The sequence below is a fragment of the Leptidea sinapis genome, chromosome 36, assembly GCF_905404315.1.
Source record: "Leptidea sinapis chromosome 36, ilLepSina1.1, whole genome shotgun sequence".
NCBI lineage: Eukaryota > Metazoa > Arthropoda > Insecta > Lepidoptera > Pieridae > Leptidea > Leptidea sinapis.
The window spans coordinates 1,125,023-1,142,619 of NC_066300.1; the positions used below are offsets into that span (position 1 = coordinate 1,125,023).

Sequence of the window (17,597 nt, forward strand, 5' to 3'; positions counted from 1 at the left end):
AAGTAGTAACGACAAGTAGTCGCGCCGTATTTTTGTCAGTTAATTGCCTAATCTTTTAAACCGCGTATGCTGTAGAACTAAGTCTGTTCGCCAATCCTTCAATATGGGGGCCCCATTGTAATTTGGAATCCAGAGTACTGCCAAGAAATATAGCAGATTGCACCGGTTTTATCACCTCTCCGTTCAAAACACGTGCATCTACATTATTGACATTTGTTACGGTAAATTTTATATATTTCATTTCCTTGCTATTTCGTTATTAGTGCTAAATCAGTACACGATGTCAGATAGAATATCGTTCACTTCGTCATACATAGCTTGGTTTCTTTTCACTTTGAAAATCAGTGAAGTGTCGTCCGCAAACAATACTACGAGGAAACCAAAAACCGTATGGTACAGAATAGTAATTATTATTATTAATAGTTATTATTAATTACCGCATTTCGATACGACGTTGTTATTGGATATTAACGTATATGGCTGTATGTCCTAATAATGGACGAAGAAACCAAAAACCGGATGGTACAGAAATGACGCCATCTTGCCGTAACCGTTCCGTTGCATTGTCATCCAGTTACCTCGTAGTCGCGCCTAAAGAAATTTGAATTCAAAATATAAAAAAGGATTGTGTGGTTTTATGAAACCACGGTAAAAGTGAAATTTTTTTTCACATTATAGACATTTAACTAAAATTTTGTGGAATAATATTCCATTAAGGGTATAATAATCGCTTTATCAATATTAATTTTATACTTGGAAAATTGGAATGTTAATGGGAAATAATAAAAGTTGACTAAGTCTCCAACTAAATGAGTAATTGTCGTTACTGTAAATATAGGCGCCGCCCGACGTCACGCGACATTCAACACACAGACGAAAAAGTTTGAGACGATGTAATAAAAGTTTCACTTTAATATTCAATTCCAAGCTGATCTTTCTAGTGGTACCCCACGTACAAGGTCGTGGCCCTACCATATTTCATACGTAATAACAACAATTGTCGCAGTATTATCATAACATTCAAAAACTGATACGTGTCACCAAAATAATAAACGAATAACTTTCGTTAGATGTTTCAAGTCAGATGCGAGATATAAAAAAACATTTACGGTGATTGGCATTTTTCTAAAAAAACACGTAACGAAGATTTCGAGGTCAACCCTGACGTGAACCCCCAAGTCTTCCCCTACATAAATCAGTTTAAAAATAACATATAACATATTCTAGATATTCTCAAAAGAAACTTTTTCATATTTCAATATTTTTCTGAATATGTGGAGGTAATAATAAATTACTTCTATATAACTTGTTTTACAACACCAGAAAAATTACAAGCTCACCGGCCTTGTAGATGTGCTTTTAAAGTAACTGTTTATCGTAAGTATAATCAAGTGAAATCAAACATTATCTCAGATACTAGGTATTATAAAAAATTAAATTTCTATAAAATAACACATGGTTATATGAAAATAAAATCTCTTGCAGCCAGTTGGCAGCGGATTATGTTATTAAGCTAATGACAGTTTCTATAACGTCAGAGTTTCTATAGATCGTTTTATACCCGTGTTTAATACACTCACTCACAACTAAATCTTCAAAACCACCATTGGAAAGATCAATACGCCATTACAATATACTAAATATTCCGAAGCCGACTATATTACAGTAAGATTTAATTATGGATACCTATAAATTGTGATTATTTAAGCTTATTGATTTATAAGGTGAAACTTTTATTACATCGCCTCCATTGACGTTCAATACACAACTAGACTCCCAATCGCCTATCTAAAGGTCGTCAAAAATGGTCGGATGACATAAAGAACATCCAAATATTTATTCAAATTTACACCTTATATAGCGGCAGTAATGTTCAAAGTCTATTTGTATACGCTGATTACTCTCTATTCTTTTTAAGTTTGAATATGCTTTTTCACTGAGCACTTTGTCATTGCGTGGCGATGTATTTAAAGCGCGGTCGTAGCACACCTGAACGAAAACTCTGCCTTATAGACGTGTAGGCAGAGTTCTGTTTCAGACAAGTGAGCGTGATTGTTGGTCTAGTTGTTTATTGTACGTCAATGATCAACTCAAATTTTTTCGTCCATATATCGCATGTCGCATTACATCTGGCCGTGGAGTAGCGGTGAAGTTGAATCATTACAACATAAGTTGAACATAAAAGGAAACGGGTCAAGAAAGGCGATCACCTGATGGTAATATAAGGCACAAATTCGGTCTCACGTGGAGTACTGTTCTCACCTCTGGGCGGGTGCTCCCCCGTTCCAGCTTCTTCCATTTGACCGTATATGACGAAGAGCGGCTCGAATCATCGACGATCAAGTCATCTCCGATCGGCTTGATTCATTTGCGTTGCATAGAGTTATGGGTTCTCTCTGCATCTTCTACCGCATTTATCACGGGGAGTGCTGAGAGGAGCTGTTCGGGTTGATTTCAGCGGCCGAATTCCACCACCGGACATTACGTACAAAGTACCACCCGAATGACGTTGACGTCTGGCATTCCACAACCGCATGTTTTGCTAGAAATTTATTGACTCGCACAACCACTTTGTGGAATCAATTACCGGTTGTTGTATTCCCGAACCGATACGACTTGGGGACCTTCAAGAAAAGAGCATACTCTCACGTTAAGGGCGGCAACGCATTTCTTGACACCTGTTGCTGCGGATGTCCATGGGCGGTTACTACTCCCCATCCCATGAGCCTCTTGCCCGTGTGCCCCCTCTTATATAAAAAAGGTGACACTCTTGCATATGCAGAGCTGGCATAATATGAGGATTCTTAATAACCAGCATATTTGAGCGCTACTAAGAGTCATTCTCTTTTGGCACAAAAATTGGGACAGTTTTTGTAGTTGAAATATATTATAAGTAGATAATTTGGTACGACTTGTAAATTATACTGTCAATCTCAGGGTCAACCATCTATTTGTAGTGTGAGGTCAACAATCACTCAGATTGGTCTCATTACCTCAACGTTTACCTAAAAACAAATAATATAAATAACGCTATTGGAAAATATATTTAGGTACTATTAATAAATAACTAGAAGGTTATTAATGTATTAATTTTTTTTCTCTGTTTACAAACATATTACCTATAAGAAAACATATTTTGAAGTTTTCTTTTTTAAATGTTTATATTTTCTTAGTTTTTAATGTTATACCTCTTTAGGCGCGTTATGAAAATATAATGAGAGTGAAATTTTAAGATGCGCGCGCATCACTGTAACACAAAAGTAACAGGTTGAAGCTGGTTCCTAAAATTTTCTGACGTTTGCGACATTCGTATTTTTTTTGGTTTCTTCGTCCATTATTAGGATAGGCAAAGGGTTCAAGCCCGTACAGCCGTATTCGAAATTTAATTATTAATTGTCAAAGCCATCGTTACAAGATTTGTACAGTATTGTTATTTTTACAAACGTAGAATAGCACGAGGAATAAATAATTTTAATGATTTTTGCTTCGCTAGGCCAAAGTAGTATAACTTCTTGTGTGCATACGTAAGTACACACGCTCTTTTTTACTTATATTCCAGAAGAAGGGTTGATTTGGTGTATTTTGCGAACTGACTTTGATAAACATGCTGGGTTAAGTCAAAACGGAATACCAAAATACGAATAAATGCGTAGTGTACGAAATAACATGACGTACTGACAAATATATTTAAAAAATGAACTATTTCTAATATAAGGAGGCGCCACGTTTCACTTGACTATATTCTGTCTCTTTCTAATTGCATAAAGTAGTAACAATTATTATCTCTTTCTAACGATAGAAACGTCGCTACAACTTATTTTACCCAAATAACGGCATTTGTTTGTTATAATTGGACTACCAATTTATCAAATGGGTCATCTATCGGTATAAATAAAATAAGATAAAATATTATTGAAGTAAAACTTCTTTAGGCGCGACTTGGGTACCTCCAAGAAGAAGAAACTTAGAATTTTTTTCTGACGGACGTAACGCTCAGTATAAAAGTCAATTGAAACAACTTTTCAAGCCGTTTATATTTTATGGTTTTAAAAAAAACATTTCAATATGCTCAGTAATATTTTTTTTAAATCTCCATGTGTATAACTTGCTTATTTATTACTACTTTTGTAATAAATAATATACAAGTTGTCAGAATTTTTCTGACATTAGCGACATTTTGTTAATTTGTTTTTGTTTTCTTCGTTTTCATTAGGATAGACAAAGGATTCGAGCCCATACAGCCATATTAGTTAATATTCAATTACAATGTCATAATAATATGTGCTAATATAACCTTCAATTTATTATTATCAATTATTTTATTTAATGAGTGAATATATAAAAAAGGGGGGAATGGTATTAATGAATTTTAAATAGAATATAAAATGAAAATAATAATCAGTCAAATAAAATGGCGGAATCCCTGGAACATTTTACTATTTCATCGATAAATAAGCATAAAAGAGAAAATCAAGAACCTGATATTGTCCTCACCGGTTAATAGTATAACATTATATCATTCTTTGTAAAATATATAAAATCTCACTTGATTAATTAATATTACTTTTTATAAAGGCATTCTTTTATTTTAGGTACATAAAATGCCAACTTGGCTTAAAGTTATATCGTTAGCGTTTCCGAGAAAAAAATACCCAAATTGCAAATTATCTAAGAAAGCTCCTCAGTAATACGTGAGTGCTTCTTTAGTAACAAGACAACTTTATTTAATGTAATACATTAAGTAATGTATCTGTTATTTATAGACGACCTGTATAGCCGAGTGGCTAGCGATCCTACCTACTAGAGAGCTCCGTTCCCGGGTTCGAATCCCGGTAAGTGCAAGCATATGATGAATATGGATGTTTGTTTCTGAGTCATGGATTTTTAAATGTATTTATGTATGTTTATATGAATTTATGTATGTTTAAGTATCACTGTCTTGTAACCCATAACACAGGCTATATATGCTTAACTTGGGGCAAGATAATTTGTGTAAAAAGTGTGTCAATATTATTATTATATTATTATTATTTTTTCTTATAGTTAATTATTATTACTTACTTCAATCGCGTGTAATGATTACACGCACACATTTTTTTTTATTTGTGAACATTTACATGTGATATCATTTTAGAAATTTGATGGAATCACCCATCTTTTGATTATACTACTACGGTCGGCAACTTATATTTAAAGGAAATTTCTAGTTTGTAACTACCATTTCTTTTGAATACGATACTTTGGATGCCACCAACCTTGTGATGCGTCAGAATATATTAAGATATACTCGCGTCATACATAAGACTATCTCTTCTTCAGCTTTGAGTTTCTGTCGCTTTTTCGTTTCATCGATTTTCAAATCACAACAATGCTACAGAAGTTTTCACTTCAAAAATAAATCGTCAAATCTGATCACCCAGTTGAATGTTTTGACAAACATAAAAAAAACAGTCGAATTGATAACCTCTTTCTTTTTTAAAGTCGGTTAAAAATAAAAAAGGATTGCTATTACAATATTAACTTTGTTTTGTAATTAGTTATGCTTATAATAGAGTTGCATAACTAAATCATCCCAGAATATCACCTCACAAACAATAATTATCAGACTGTAGAGAAAGGCGCATCGGTATGCATAACTCTGTAATTTCTCTGTGGGCACGCTATTGCAACGCTCTTGCATTTATTGATCAATTCTAAGTTTTAGGTTAATATTATCTCTCTCTTCACTGTGTTCTTCAGAGCTGAGTTTAATGACCATGAGTAGTTGGTCGAGTCGAGTCCGGCACAACTACCTACACGCCTGATCCCCTATTTTACTTGATGGTAAGTACAATCCAGTGCCGATTTTGGATTGCCGCTCATTCCAGAATTCTTGGAAATCCAAAATTCTGAACGGCACTACCATTGCGCGTATCAAAGTGAGACATTACTAGGCAGCGTCCTTCAAGCCAACACTCACACTATAATTAATGACCGGAAAAGCGAAAACTTGAAACAGTCTAAAATTTCTCTTACTGGTTTACAATTTCGCTTAATGGTGTACTTATCAAGAAGAAACTGTCGAGAATGAAACACTGATTTTTTTATTTTTTTCCTCATGTTTTAGTTGGAGCTGCTTTTCCTTTTCACACTAATTTTTGTCTCCCTCGCGTCAAATATTGTTTTGGCATTTTTAAATCTGAGAAGTGCCTCAGCTAATTACCTATTATGCACTCGCAATAACACCTGGGGCTAACCGGAAGACCAGCGCTGATCATATCACCTATCTCCCATTATGTATAGATGAGTTCCAATTTGGCAACACAATAATAACTTCAATAGTATTTGTATTGTAGATTCGGTTAAACTAGTTGCAAAATAGCTTATTTTACCTTAATTTTTTATTCTTTTTAAAAAAAGTTAAAAATTGCTTATTTTCGGTCAATAATATTGACTCCACAATCATTATTCTGTATATATAATACTATAATATCCGGACGACCGAGCCTTGCTCGGATTTTTAAGAATGTACAAAACTTGAACAAAAAAAAACTAATAGGACATCTGGATTCGAACCGGGGTCTTCTGCTTTCCGGATCACCCAATGTCCCATGTGAGCTATAATAATAGTCTTGTATATAGTGGCGAAATTTACCTTTGTATTCTAATGTTATTGTAGCTGTTTCTCATTCAAACATGGATAAAACCATTTTTTTTAAATTGAAACCTAGTTAGATCGATTTATCATCCCCGAAATCCCCTGCATACTTAATTTTATGAAAATCGTTGGAGCCGTTACCGAGATTCAGATTATATATATATATATATATATATATATACAAGAATTGCTCGTTTAAAGATATAAGATAAAACAGTAAATATTAAGACGCATAATATTTTCTATTAATTCGTAATGAAGAGCTTAGCATTTGATGAACGCTTTGGTCGAATATTTTTATTGCTTTTATGGCTTTTAAAATTCAACCTTAACGTGTATACATAATTTTTAAGTTGCATTAATAAATATTTATATTGTAATTCTGATTTCACATAAGCAATTGTCATAAGCATTAAGTGTAATATTTATTATATTATTAATATTGGTCCGGTCGGATTTAAACCCATTGCTTGCGGCGGCGTAATGTATGATCGACTTTTATACCTTGGTAACATTGAAAATGAAAAAACGGCTTAATGTAGAAAGTTTCCAACACTTTTATTGTTTTTCGAAGTAATCTCCGTTCCTCTCTACACATCGTTGCATTCGAAGGAACCTCTGAGAAAAGCAGGGGGTCCATTCTTTCTTAGGGGTCTCTTCTATGGCATTTTCGTACGCTTTCACCGCATCTTCAGGGCTCGTAAAGCGAATACCTCGAATTTTATCTTTAGTTCTTAGGAATAAATAAAAGGCGCAGGGTGTCAGGTCAGGACTGTATGGCGGATGACACATTATCTCGACACCTGCCATAGTCAAATATTCAACAGTCCGTTTTGCGGAGTGCGCTGAAGCATTGTCGTGGTGAAGGAGGATCCTGCTTTGAGGGCGCTGCTGTCGAATTTTTTCCAAGAGAACAGGCAAACAGTGATTGACATACCAGGCTGCAATATTTGACCTTCCATCTTCTAGCACAACTGTCGCGAAATGACCTTTCCGGCCAAAGAATCAGGCAATCATCTTTTTCCTTGACTTCTTCCTTTCTTTACCTTAGTTGGCCGATCCTCGAAAGAAAACACCCACTGAGCTAATTGTCTTTTGGTTTCAGGTTCGTAGCAATATATCCAGCTTTCATCACCTGTGACGATATCAAATACAGCATTTGAGTCACCGCCGTTGAACATTAACCGTTATCTAACATTCGGCGACACCAGTCCATGCTTAGGTTTTCTGGTCGTCGGTTAAAGTATCCAAGGGGAATCCATCTGGTACAAAGCTTTCTGACGCCTAAATGTTCGTGTAATATTCTTTGAAATTGACTCATATCAATGCTTGCCCGTATCTGCCGATAGGTCACTCTCTTAGCTTCCTATATTTTGCGTCCCACAGCACTTATGTTATCTTCAGTAGTCGCTGTTAAAGGACGTCCCTCACGCGGGTTATCATTGGGATTGCTACGTCCACGCTTAAACTCGTTAAACCAATTGTAAATAGTGGCACGAGATGGGGCTTCATTAAGAAATGCTAATCGCAGCCTATCATAGCTTTGTTGTTGAGTAATCCCAAAACGAAAGTCATACTAATCGCGTTTGGTTCATTTTCACGTGTAACAAGAGATTTAGATTTGCCGCCAATTCACAAAAACAAATGACAAATGAATGCAATAGGTTACCAAAGAGTTCTAAAATTCAAATCCAAAAAAAGTTTTCATTAGCAATGTTTCTAACTGGCCAGTTCTAAACATTTTCAGTGTTACCCACGTATAATAAGATACAGAATCGGATACGTCATTGATTGGTTTACACAAAAATTCCATTGATAAAGTATTCTGCTACATCATCGCTAAATCAGCGTATAAGACAAATTGTATCAATTGTTAACTTGTATAAAATTCCGACAATACTTACGTGTTTGTTATCAAAACAATCACATATTACTTGATATATTTTACAGTGATGTGCGTGTCTATATAGCAACCGTTTTGCGGTCATTGCACCTATTTAATTACTTACTGGATTCATATTGATATACATTGTAAATCATCTATAACGTTAATATCGTAAAGGTATATTTTTTATTTGCATTTGTATGGGAGGAGTTACCTCGGGGCTGTTACTATAAGAACAAAATTGCTCAAGTGCTATTTTACTAATATTTGTAGTCAAAATACGATTTTAAATCTAACTTATTGGTTTCACATCATTATTCATACAAAAGATTTAAAAAAATGGTAAAGACGACAAAGTGTTTAATTTAATAGAATAGAATAGAGTTTCTTGTGCTGCTTCTTCTCTCTCAGAGCGCCATTTGTTTCTGAAGCGGTAGTGGTATCTAGTATATTAGAAATGACATCAAAAAGAATTCTAAAGGAATCAATTTTGAGAATATAAATGCCTTTTATGCCTTTAAGAAATAAGTCATTGACTATTTGATGTTTGAGTATTCTTGTTGCATCACTTTACATAATATATTGTAATCGAAATGATTTGTAAAACGATGAAATGTAAATGTTGATTTAAAAGAGTGGCATTGAGTGTCTTCTTCTTCTCATCAGCTTTACGAAGTAGCGGTAAATTGAATAGGAAAAAAAAGTGTGTACGTGTAAACTTTACGCGCGATTGAAGTAAAACTTAATAATAATTAACTTTACGAATAATTAACAGACGTGTTAATATATTACATTAAAATATCCGGACGACCGAGCCTTGCTCGGATTTTTAAGAATGTACAAAACTTGAACAAAAAAAAAACTAATAGGACATCTGGATTCGAACCGGGGTCTTCTACTTTCCGGATCACCCAATGTCCCATCTGAGCTATAATAGTCTTGTATATAGTGGCGAAATTTACCTTTGTATTCTAATGTTATTGTAGCTGTTTCTCATTCAAACATGGATAAAACCATTTTTTTTTAAATTGAAACCTAGCTAGATCGATTTATCACCCCCGAAATCCCCTGCATACTTAATTTTATGAAAATCGTTGGAGCCGTGACCGAGATTCAGATTATATATATATATATATATATATATATATATATATATATATATAAGAATTGCTCGTTTAAAGATATAAGATAAAGCCTTATCACCAAATAAGCACTCACGTATTACTGAGGAGCATTGTTAGATTTTTTGCTATTTTTTTCTCGAATACGCTAACGATATAACTTTATCTTTTGAGCAAAGTTGGCATTTTTTAAAAGAATGCCTACATAATAAATAATATTATTTAATCAAGTAAGATTTTATATATTTTACAAAGCATGATATAATTTTATATTTTGATATTATTATTCATCAGAAAATAAACACTTCAACTTTTTACAGGTGAGGTCATTATCAGGTTCTTGATTTTCTCTGATAGATTTTGAGTAAAATGTTCCTAGGATTCCGCCATTTTATTTGACTGATTATTATTTTAATTTTATATTCTATTTATAATTCATTGCTACCATTCGCACATTTTAAAATATTCACTCATTAAATAAAACAATTGATAATAAGAAATTGAAGGTTATATTAGCACATATTAATATGACGTTGTTATTGAATATTAACGAATATGGCTGTATGGGCTCGAACCCTTTGCCTATAATAATGGACGAAGAAACTAAAAATAAATTAACGAATGTCGCAAACCTCAGAAAAATTCTGATAACTTATATATTATTTATTACAAAAGTAGTAATAAATAAGCAAATTATACACTCGGAGATTAAAAAAAAATATTACTGAGCATATTGAAATGTTTTTTTAAAACCATAAAATTATAACGGCTTATAAAATTGTTTCACCTCAGTTGTAACGCTCAGTAAAAAAGTCAATACTTTTTTACTGATCGTTACATCCGTCAGAAAAAAATTTCTAAGTTACCCCCAAGTCGCGCCTAAAGAAGTTTTACTTCAAAAATTTATTTTTGACATTCTTGTGTGTCTTTTCCGTGATAAAGTGATTTTGATTTGATTTGATTTGAATAACTCTTTTATTCAGTAACAAATTCTTTTATCAGAATGACTCCCGAGTTATTTTTCTAGTAGTTGTTCGATCCGAATTGTATCGGAGTCTAAAAATCGAAAATTAAGTAGAAATAAGTAAAATTATTAAACGACGATTGATATAATTCTAAGACGATATTTATAAATATGTCTATTTGTTTCTTGTATGATATATTAATAATATACAGGACGGTTTTTTTAAAAGGGTGGTGATGGCCAAGTCAAACAACTAAGGACTAAGTATTATTAAACTTAACAACATAGTGCTTGCTATGCAAATACTACAAGATATAAATATTTATATTTTGTTTTGCGCTTGTGCAGCCTTTTATAATATATTTGATTAACGAATAAAGGTATAATTATTATTACTCGGTGTGTACATGCGAAAACAAACCCCAATGTAATTAATTTCAATTAACAAATAATGAAATTTAAATAATTCAGACCAAATTAATTTAAAAATGTAGAAAAGAACATCGTTATTCCATTGTTTCTTTTTATTTCATTTTTCCTCTATGCCAGCAGTCCTATGACTGCCTCTGATTAAAAAAAGATCACAAATTGAATACTGGGATAGTTTCTTGTGTCGTATATTTCCGACCACGGTCGCACTTTTATTAACAAAAAAATATTTGAAAGATAACAATTTAAATAAAATTAATGCCTTTTAAGTCCTGTGCAATGCGCACCTACCGTCAGTTGAGCCCAATAAAACTACTGTAGTAAGCTATAATATCAAAGTGAATGACATCATTTTAAAATCATTCCAATTGTATGGAATCTGTTAGTTTCCTTTGAAAACGAGTTCTAGATATTACCAATGAACCCATTAATGTTACATATGCTAGATGTTCGTAGATAGAGCTCTCGCACTGGCTGTTCAGATCCATCTAATTACGTAACGTTGCTTGATGTTCTCAATACAGCGTCGTTTACGTTAGTTATTACTTATTAAGGTTCTCATAATATTCTTACTTGCAACATATTGCGAGTATATGTTGCAATACACCATCGCTTCAATTTTAAATTAAATTTGTAATCATAATTTGTGAACGATGCGGGACTTGAAGCAACCTCACGGGTTGCGTCCGAGCGCATTTCCACTGAGCCAACCGTTCGGAGGACGTATCATTCGTATATGGTATGTCGTGTTCAACTCTCAGGTTGTGGCTCAGTGGAAGAGCGCTCGGGCGGAACCCCAGAGGTCGCGTTTATTTAAATTAATCCTAGAACAGACGGAGCAATAATATAAAATAATGAAAAATACCAAATTGCTTCAATTTTGATAATTGTTACTAATACAAACGTAGTATAAGTAGAACTGAGGTTTAATAATACCACACACTGGGAATGGAGCGACCGCGGCCTGCGTTTATGGACCCGTTCTTCTCACGTGTGATTTGGTTGATTGATTGATTGATTGATTTGATAATTGATTTGGTAATCGGGATTCAATAAGTAATTTTAAAATCTTTTTCTGAAGAAAAGAAAAGAGTTTGTCTTAGAGAATTATGGGGGAGGGGTGCAGCCATCTCTTAGATATACCCTTATCATGGAAAAAGAAATCGTTAACTAATGATGGGTACACACTACAGCACCCCCTTGATTATACAGTCCGATGAAAAATTATAAAATTCAGTTGTACCGGATGCCGGCTAGATTATGGGTACCACAACGGCGCCCATTTCTGCCGTGAAGCAGTAATGTGTAAGCATTACTGAATTTCGGTCTGAAGGGCGCCGCAGCTAGTGAAATTACTGAGCAAATGAGACTTGACAAATTATGTCTAAAGGTGACGAGCGCAGTTGTAGTGCCGCTCAGAATTATTGGGTTTTTCAATAATCCTGAGCAGGGTGTATCAATTACCATTAGCTGAACGTCCTGCTCGTCTAGTCCCTTATTTTCATAAAAAAAATAACGAAACCGGAATGAAATAAAACGCATCCTTAAATCGATTCGTCGGTACATTTTATGAAACCAAACAATTACTTATTGTAAACAATATTTTTACTATTCTCAATACGTTCCGTAGCGCAAGACAATATAATATATTTATATCATAATTGATGACAATTGTTGAAATGACCTATAATTGAGGCATTACCTTTTAGTTCAATACCCTGTGTATACCCTATATAGCTAAATTACACGAACTTACAGCTTGTTACCGTGGTATACAGTTTATTTTACTATGTACCTATAAACCAGTTTAATCTGGTCCTAATGTACATAAATGTTTGTTATTGTAAAGGGCTCATGTCGTTTAGTCTTTGTCGGGGTGGCTTCTATGTGTCCACATCACGCAATAACTGGTATTTTATGATTGATGAGCTGTTTTAACCATTGGTTTTATATATGGCATGTATGAACATGCTTTGTATATTTTTAAAATGGGTGACATGCAATTTTCGTACACAGTTATCGTAACTAGAGTGTGAAGTTTTTTGTTTAGTATCTTGCAACACCAGAGGAATCATAGGAGCGTTGCCGTCCTTTTAGAAGGGTTTACGCGCTTTGTTTGGAGGTACCCATTATAGAATATTGATTGTAAATCATAATATTAACTAAGTACATAATATAATTATTGGAAATTACCAGTGATACGCTTCTTCTGACAGGCTGGATAGGTCCACAGAGGCTGCTGCCATGAAGCAGTAGTGTGCAAATATATTTGTGTTTCGGTTTGAAGGAACCTTATGTTGTGAAAATAATGGACAATGAGACATGTAATGCCATCAAAGTGATGACTGAGTTGAGCATCACAATTGTGCTTATAAGATGACATCAGATTTTTAGTTTCACACACACACACACACATGCACACACGCACGCACACACACACGCCTTTCCCCGTCGGGGTAGGCAGTGACAGCAGAACGCCACTTGTTTCTCTGTTCTCTAATTAGGTATAGGTATAGCTTTACGTTAGTCAAATTAAATGTAGAAGTAATTATTAGACTAGTATTAGTAGTTATAATAAATAAAATGAAACCACCAAAATATTTGCATGTCTGTCAAGACGAAACATATGCCTACTCTTAAATTTGTAACAGCTTTAATTATGAATGTTTCTGACAAATAAAGAACTTTGCCTTTGAACGCTTTCGGGTGTGCGAGGCGCGGGGAGGAGGCAGCGGGGAAAGGGGCGTCCGGTAAACCGCCAACACGCATCTCTGCTCCGTCGCGCCGCTCGCTGGATCGCTTGACGCAGCACAAAATTCTATTCATAAATGAGACATCTCCTCTCCTCTCCGCTTGATCCATTTCCACCGATGCTGAACGGAGAGGAGATGTAGAAAAAACGAAATCTGATTGGTTATCAAAATAAATCTCCTCTCCCCTCCTCTTTGGTGAATTCCAGGCCTCACGCTCTTCATACTTGCTCGTTGGTTTCAGGTACTTCGGACGTTTCTTCCTATTATTCATTAGCTTAACCCTTTACGAAGTAGCGGTAGATTCAATAAGAAAAATATTTTTTTTGACATTCATAAGTGTCATTTCCGTGACCTACTTGAATAAACTGATTTTGATTTGATTTGATTTGATATTCTTAAGACTTCCCCAATTTGGACGAATGTCCTACGAGGTCTCCCGCGACCGACTTGTGCACACACACACAAACTCTCGCTCATTAGACCAGGATTTTCATTAGTTGTGGTCTCACAAAAGAAGAAAATCGGATACTAATAATGCGAAACATTCGATAAATTTCTCTCAGATGGGTAATTTTTCGGGAACAGGAAATGCTATGATAGGAGCAGGAAATGAAATGCTGACATTGATATAGTGTATGCTCTGCAAAAGAGAGCTGTTCATGCTATACATCATGTTGGTTATAGACAATCTCACAAAGAAAAATTTAACGAAATAAATATTATGACTGTTCATTGTCAGTACATTTATGAAAATTTAATATACGTTCACAAAAATCGTCACCTTTTTGCTCTTAATAGTGATTTTCATTATTATAACACTAGAAATAAGGGATAGGCTTCATTAGATACATAAAAGCTTGAAGGATAAATTTATACACTTTTATAATAAAGCCACTGTTCAGGCATTATTTATAAATAAAATTTAAATGTCCCTGTCGTAAATCCTATTACTCCACAGCTGAATATCTAAGTGATCGGATATCCTGGGACTAGATTATGACTATTTTATAGCGATAGAAATGACTGTACCATATTGAATATTTTTAATTAAAAAAAAATGTTTCTTACGCTGCTTCTCCTCTCTCAGAGCGCCACTTGTTTCCAAAGCGGTAGTAGTATCTAATATGTTAGAAATGACATCAAAAAGAATTCTAAAGGAATCAATTTTGAGAAAATAAATGCTTTTTATGCCTTTTAATGCTAACTTACGTAAAGGAACAGTTATTTAAGTTAATTCTTGTTAACTTATTTGTTTTTTTGTTTGTTACAGATAATGGTATTGGGATAGTGATCAATTTAGGTAATTTATCTTCATTTTTATGAATGATTTCATAGCTGCTTCTTACACCTCAGTTACCATTAGGTATGTCAAATATTAACGCTGAATAGTGCCGTTTTGTAAATCTACTTCTCTATCTATCTTGATTTTTTTACGAAGTTAAAAGGATGAGGTGGAAAGGTTTTTAGATTTGCAGCCTTATCATGTTGAACTAGTGCACAAATGGAGGATTTTTGGTATGTATAATGTGTGGTAGTATAAACGGGCTAACTGACGCAACTTGACGAGTGTGCACCTATTTTGCGGAGGAACATATTAGTCATTCCTGCCACCCGAACACTTACAGAAACATCAGCAACCTCCTTTCCTGTCTTAAGTCTGCACAGGGGCTGTCAATTATGCGTATATTAAATAGTTGTTTATTATATATTGAAAAAAAAAAATAAGGATATTCCCATGAGATGGCAGATATGTAAAGATGACGAGGGTAAATCATTAAAATAAATATATTTTAACCGACTTCAAAAAAGGAGGAGGAACTTCAGAACTTTCGACTGGCTAAACCGATTATGATCATTCTTTTTTTATTTGAAAGATCAGATCTGACAATGGTATCCGAGAGAAAACCATAAAAGTCCTAAATTTGCTGTAAATAGGTGCGCGGCAAATTAACGATGATTCTCTGTTTTATTGTAATGGATATACTTCAAAGATAGTTTGGTTAGGTTCTGATTATGGGATCCAAGACAAAGTAACGGAACTCTTCAATTCTTAGGGGCAAAAACGATACTCGGCCGAATCTTTTTTATTCTATCCGGATATTTGAGTCACTTACCGTAACGTAGTTATGGTCAAGTCATTGTCGTAGTCGAATATGATGATCAATGGAACACCTTAACGACTTACACTAAGGGTGCGATCTGTGCTAAGCTGTTGTAACTATCTGTAATCAAATTGCAAAGCGCTTACGTAAATTGCTGAATTGCAATATATAGTGTTTCTAGACATACTTAGACAAATTATTAGTTAGTGTACATCAGATTCATATCAAAAATCTAAAAATACAAAAAACAACTAACTTCAAATACACTTTTCAAAAACAATACTTAGATATAATATGTACTTAAAAGTTTAATAATAATTGCGTATTTTTATACAATCAAATTAATTAATCTAATTCTAGTTACGATTATTGTTATTTGGTAATCGGTGTTCTTCCGCCACGGCGGTATTATCATAATCAATCACAACATATGCAAAAAAAGCGCTCGCTCGCCATTTCCCATAATTTTCATATTTTGTTTGAACGATTTATACATATTTATTTTTTGTTGAACAAGTGCGTATGAAACTTCGTGAGCAACGTGCTCGTTAGACCTTGGACTCCTAGTGGACTCCTTTGCACACGATGCCAGCTAAATTTAGGGGTACCGGCGCCTATAGAAATAGGCCGTGAAGCTGTAATGTGTAATCATTATTGTTTCGGTTGGAAGGACGCCAAATGAGACTTAACATCTTGTCTAATGGTGACGAGCGCAATTGTAGTACCGCTCGGTATTTCAAGAATGCAGACCGGCACTGCAATGTAATGGGCAGGGCGTATCAATTACCATCAGCTGAACGTCATGCTTGTTTCGTCCGATATTTTCATACAAAAAGACACTCGACTGATTTACGCCCTCATTCTTATATATTTCTATTCATATTATATGATATTACCTAACAAAAATATTTAAATTTTCAGTACAAAACGCAAATTTCGTACTTTAACCCCCAATATTTTATTAAACAAAGTATCCCAAATTTCAACGATAACCAGGGCGTGGACTTGAAAATAATAATGATAGGAATTTTTCTTTAAGAATTTAGATTTAAGGAGAAGTTTCTTTAAAATATATTAGAATTTCGCGCTAAAAATTCTAAGTCACGGCCAGGTAAGGAGTGAGGAGTTAGTAGTGTACGAGTAGTTGTGGCACATTGCGGTTACCATAGACTTATGACGTACTAGCCAGGTATAGACAGACAAGAAGAACGTCTCTAACGGATACACAGTAAGATAGAAAAGGCAAGTGAATTTATTGTGACTGTAACCGATTTTCATTTACAAGTCGTAAACTGTCAGCCACGCTTATCATTAGCGCCTTACCATTTTGAATATATTAATCTCTAGTCGTTCCCCCCGCTTAGCTGGGTGAATTTTAAGCTTGAAAGAGCCTCAAAGAAAGACCATTTTCATTATATATATATAAAAGACACGCCGTTCCCGCCCGCTTCACTGGGCGAATTTTAAAAGGAAATAAATTAATGATAGAAAGTGGGATTTCAAAAAATAAGTAGCCATAACCATTTTGGATGAATTTTGCATCGAATGGTGGTCGTTTCATGTCGATACGATCAGTGGTTTAGGCGTGATTGAGCCTCAAACAAAGACCATTTTCATTATATATATAGAAGAAGTAGCGCACACATTGTCAAATCAAAATTGTTCACGCCTTATCGAGCTGTCAGGTCATCTATACGCTTTTACAT

At 34.3% G+C, this 17,597-nt stretch overlaps 1 protein-coding gene across 8 annotated transcripts in view; it reads left to right on the plus strand.

The window, feature by feature from the left end:
• The window catches only part of LOC126975491 (serine-rich adhesin for platelets-like), a 130,725-nt gene that overhangs the window by 33,717 nt on the left and 79,411 nt on the right, over positions 1-17,597 (plus strand). For 6 of the 8 annotated variants that reach the window (XM_050823411.1, XM_050823410.1, XM_050823408.1 and 3 more), the window contains exon 2: positions 15,060-15,089. The exons of the other annotated variants lie outside the window; for them this stretch is intronic. The gene's annotated coding sequence lies outside the window, so the exon portion shown is untranslated. The remainder of the gene's footprint in view (positions 1-15,059; positions 15,090-17,597) is intronic. 8 annotated transcript variants of the gene reach the window in all.